Here is a 5,622-nt window from a genome sequence, read left to right on the forward strand (position 1 = left end):
GGGGGGGGTTGGGTGCGAGTGCGTGTGTGTGTTTCTGTTTGTGTGGAGAAGAAGAGGGTGAGGCGAGAGGAGGGATGAGGGGGGTGAGAAGTGAGGATTGGGTTGGTGGGTGAGGGGAGTAGAGGGATTTGGTGTTTTAATTAGACAGATTTAAGGAGCTGAACCCCCCTCTAAAAGAGTGCGTGTGGTGGTGTTGCTGGTGCTGGTGGTGGTGGTGGTGGTGGGGGGGACTCGGATTCATTTGTGCTTATATTTCAGTGCGTGTGGGTGCATGTGAGAAAAATTTATACATAGGCTAAGAGCAGAGATGTGTGTGTGTGTGTGTGTGCTGCAGGTCGCGGCAGGGATGGTGCTGCAGCAGAGGAGGCCTGACACTCCGGTACTACAGGCCAGGATCTCATTAACGTGTCAGATTGGTGGATCAGTCTCTCTGGCAGCCGGCCCAGCCTCTCACAGGAAGTACTTTCTCTCTATCTGTGAACTTGGCACTGAAAGGTTAGGCGGGGTGGGGGGATGTAGGGGATATATTGGCCTGAAGGGGAGAGCAGAGGAAAGCCAAAACAGTAATTATACTATTTGGTCAGATTGGATAAATATTGGGTGAAGGGTTGTCATTTAAGAGACAGCGAAAGCGCAGGAGTTCTGAGGAGTAGCACCGGTGATTTCCAGGGAGCGAAAGAGGCAGACTGACTCTTGCAGTTTCACTATTCTGGAGGTGGAGATATGCTAAGCATGTGACAGGAGCATCTGTCACTACATCACCTTTGTGCTTTGTGCTCTTTGTCTGGGGGCACTTTAACTGGGTGTCTGCAGGCGTGTGTTGAGAGTGTGCGGCTACAATACAAGGGAGTATAGGGTGGGTTCTGGAGCAGGTGGGAAACATACAGGGGTGTGATCCTCTGACACCCCAGCAACACCCTATTTCAGGGCAGAGAGAGAGAGACACGGGTGCTGCTGGGTGAAGTGGTTTTGAGTCCCTCAACTGTGAATGTGAGCATCTGGTAATAATAACTGCAGTGTGATGTCAGATAGCTAGATAACTTGGAAAAAATCACAAATTGGATCAACCCCTTACGTGGAATAAACAAAGGGTGTAGTAGAAACAGTTTTTTTTCTACATAGCATGCTACTCAATCCAAAATGTTTCTAAAGATCACATCTGAAACTTACACATAACGCACAGCACTTTTCCTAAATAAACTTTAACTTTTAAGATTTTCACAATTATACCACAACAAAACTACAAGTTTTTTTTTTCTTTTTTTATTATATTTTCATTGATCTGTTTTTATTATTATTTGAATTGAGAACAATATTTGTTTCACATTTTTGGTCTTTCAAAAAAATGTCAGCAATGCATCCACATCCTTTATTTAACTGTCAGGAAACTTTCTTCCACAGTCTTTGTTGATTTTCTCACAGTTCGTGTTCTTTGAATGAAAGACCAAAGCCTCCATATGTTGTTCAAACATGGACAGTTTCTTCTTCTCACTATAAATATGACTTGGAGGAATCCACAGGTTCCTTATTTGGTGTAAGACAGGCGAGGAAAGAAGGAACGAGGTTATGTTTTTTTATATCTGGGTTACGGTAAATGGTTCTGGTCTTAGTTTTGTTTAGTATTTTGGTTTTTGCTTATGTGTTCATGATTTGAGTTGTATGTTATTTTCTCTTGTTGGTTTACTTCTCCAGGTTGGGAAGAGTTTCATATTTTTTTCATAATTTTCTGTTTTACTTTGAAAAACTAGGTTCTCATTTTTTTAACATCCACTACAAAGGGTAAAGCCATGATAATGTTTTTGCTCATTTGTGTGTGTGTGTGCTTGTTTATCTGTAGCAATAGCAAAATATATTTCATGAACCAGTGGATGGATTGTAATGAAAGTCTCAGAATGTACTTTGGTTTCTTCTTGCAGACAAAAACATGCTTGTTAGGTTAACTGATAGCTTCAAACTGTCAATAGGATCAAGTGACAGCATGAATCAATGTCTCTCTGTATGCAGTCCTGTCCAGGATGTAACCCTCTATTGACCAAATGATCACTGGAGATAGGCACCAACTCTCACATGACCCTGCATAGAAATTGAGTAAAATTAAAATGAATGGATGAATGAATTGATGAATGAATAGATGGACATTTTTTTATTTGCTCTCTGTTGTGTAATGTCCCTCTTTTCTAGTTTAATTTTAAGATTTTCTGTTTACTGCTCAGTCCTCTGTTTTATTTCAGCTACTTGTCTGATTGGCTGTAAATAACTTTTTGACTCTGGAACCTTAGTTTCCCTTAATTGAGCTGATAAAACCTTTGGATCTGTAACTTGGTTTCTGCATGCCTGCTCTTTGTGAGGATTTGTTTTTTTGTGTTTCGGTTTGTTGTTTTGGTTATTATCTTGTTTCTGTTTTGAGTTGTTGTTTCAGTTTAGTTTTTCCTGTTTGTGTTTGCTGTCACTATTCACTCCTCCCCAGTCACTCGTTTGCCTTCCTGCCACGCCTATCTACACCTGTCTCAAATCTTGTTAATTGCTTCACCTGTGCCCACTTTCCAATCACCTCCGATTTAAAAACCCAGTCATTTCTCCCACACACTGCTGGATCATTGTTCTCTGCTCTTGTTTTCCTGCTATATGTTTATGCTCCACGCCTTGTCACTTTATGTTTGAACTTAGTTTTTGATTTTGCTGCCACGACAGCCCTTTTGTAATGTTAGTGTTTTTGCTGCCACGACGGCCTTTTGATTTCGTTTATTTTAATTAATAAATTAGTTTCAAGATAAGGCTGCATTCTGGGTTCGCCTCCTTCCCCACTGTGCTCCGTGCCTGACACTCTTGGGTCTTTTCACCAAATCATGACAATTTGAAGTTTTTGCTTGTGGAGTATTGAATGCAAGTGCTTGTGCTTTAAACATTTTTCTTCAATTTCCCACAAACTGGCAACATTTTTCAGAGTCTATTTTCAGTTTATTATGAACTCTTAAAGCTCCCAGTAGCTAAGTTATTTTGAAAGCAGCCCATACCAGTGTTCCTCCTCCACCCTGCTGATTCAAAGTGGTGCCCAGTGTCCAGTATTGACCCAGCATGAGTCCATCCATCTGCTACAACAGGAGCAACCCAGTCTCCTGCAAATCTATCTCCATTTTACATATAACTTTATTATGTTTATAGGACTCCACCTCTAAATGAGCTTATTTCTTGGCTGTTTGGTTTGCATTTTCTTCAGGTATGTATTTTAAATCCAAACCTTGCCCAGATAATAGAAGAAAGATGGTTTTTAGAAATAAAACAAAAGGCTGAAGCCATGTTGTCACCTCCTGTTGATTTTCATCAATTAGTTACAAAAGAAATGTCAAGCAGAACATCCCAAAAATGAGACCGATCCAAGCTGCAGAATCTGTCCACCCCAGATTGTTAAAAAAAAAGTATTTTAAGTAAGTTTTTTTGTCCCTGGGTCATTTAAGGCTGAGTCCTAATAATAATCTGATACTTGCATTTTTTCTTTGGCAGCAGACAGCTAAAATGTCAAACTTAAAAGTGCCTTAAAGTTAGTAAAACTAACTGCATGTTAAATTAGATTTAGATTTAGAGAAAATATACATGATTTCAGCAAGAGGGGTAAACACCAGAGAAAAAGGACAGATAGATAGATAGATAGATAGATAGATAGATAGATAGATAGATAGATAGATAGATAGATAGATAGATAGATAGATAGATAGATAGATAGATATATAGATAGATAGATAGATAGATAAATAGATAGATAGATAGATAGATAGATAGATAGATAGATAGATAGATATATAGATAGATAGATGGATGGAGTGTTGGACCACTATCCTCCACATTCTCATTTGGAAATGAGAAATCACCTACATTAAACATGTAAGAACAAGTAGGAACTTTCTTGGCTCATCTAGACTAATTATATAGTGCTTTGTGAGGAGTCATTAGGTACATAATTAACTATCTATTAGTATGAAGAAAGAAACCATTCATAACACGTATAGTATAAAGGACTTACTTTTTTCTCTTAACTCATGAAGTATTGTTTCATAATCACTTGTCCACACGATTGATAAGACTCTTGATCAAGCATAAAATTTTTCACATGTAGATCATCTCAGATGAGGTTATCGCTGCAGTGACACCTCTCCCTGTCTGTGATGGATGTAAAATTAATAAAACTCTCATCCTCAAGTAGTTCTCTTCCCTGAACAGGACATGTTTGCAAAATAAAACTTGGTACACACGCATCAGCTGGCAAAGAGCATCAACAAACAACAATGTGCATCAGCAAAATCCAATTAAATCTTTATAATGAAAGAGAATAGTTCTGAGGGATTTACATGATGGTGGTGGGTGGGATAGTTGTGCAGGTTATGACTATAACAAATGTCCCAACCTGGCAGGAAAACGATTGCATCGATGTATGTTCTCGCTGCTGTGGAGTATCTTTCAGTTTCTTTTTAGTATTCTGGTCCATTCTGTGCCTTCACCAATCTGTCCCATACTGCCTTTCAAGCATTTCCTGTGGGACTCATGCTGTGCTAGCAAGGCCTCTCTCTCATTTCTACACACACACACACACACACACACACACACACACACACATGCTGTGGTGACTGCAGAGGGAAGTGAGCTGTCTGCGGAGGGTTGGATTCTTGGTGCCGGTCCAAAAATGTGTCACTCGGGACACGCATGGCCTGCTGGAGGCAGGAATTCTGTCGCTAATGGGCCCCGCAGCCGTCGGCACCACCTGGGGATATGGGAGACGGGGTGGATGGATGGGGGAGGACTGAGGAGGCTGGGAGGAAGGGAAGGAGGGAGAGAGAAGGGAGCGTGTGCTGCACAATGTGTGACTAATAAACAGGAGGAAAAAAGACTGACTATCTATCTATCTATCTATCTATCTATCTATCTATCTATCTATCTATCTATCTATCTATCTATCTATCTATCTATCTATCTATCTGGCTTTTATTGTTTGGAAGACATGAAAAGAAGCTATAATGTACTTTTTTTAATTTTCAGTGATAAAAAGAAGACTTTCTAAATTCTAATAAACATAAACTTAAAGTTGTTCACTCTCAATATGTTCTTTGAACTTGTGGAATTAATGCATTTAGAAGGAAAAGTCAACATTTTTCCCCGCCATGAAAGGCAGCTTATAAAAAATGTGAAGGCATAAACAGGCAGGGCAGGTGTTGACGATGCAAATGAAACGGATGACAGATGGTGAGCCTCGCGATTGCTCACTGTGCAGATAATGGATGGAGGTAATCAAATTCCTCTGAGGCTTCAGGACTTTCTTCAGAACTTTCCCATCAATTGCACCATCAAACAGCTCCGTCGTCAAATGCAGCCCTTCTCTACCTCAAAAGAAGGGTTACAAAGAAGTTACAAGATTTTATTTTCTGCACAAGTTTCCAAGCTAATGTGGAGCTTCTGTTGATGCTGTTAAAAATGACTGAGGAGAGAGGATTCACATCTCTTTGTTGCAAATCTAGGTGTCGTTTAATCTTCATTTGTGCCTGCATTCATGAGTTTAGCCGAAACACACATCAGATAACAAGTTCTAACAATAAAACACAGAAGCTACAATCAAAAAGCAACAATAACTTTAGC

Source organism: Kryptolebias marmoratus, linkage group LG20 (assembly GCF_001649575.2).
Source record: "Kryptolebias marmoratus isolate JLee-2015 linkage group LG20, ASM164957v2, whole genome shotgun sequence".
Classification (NCBI taxonomy): Eukaryota; Metazoa; Chordata; class Actinopteri; order Cyprinodontiformes; family Rivulidae; genus Kryptolebias; species Kryptolebias marmoratus.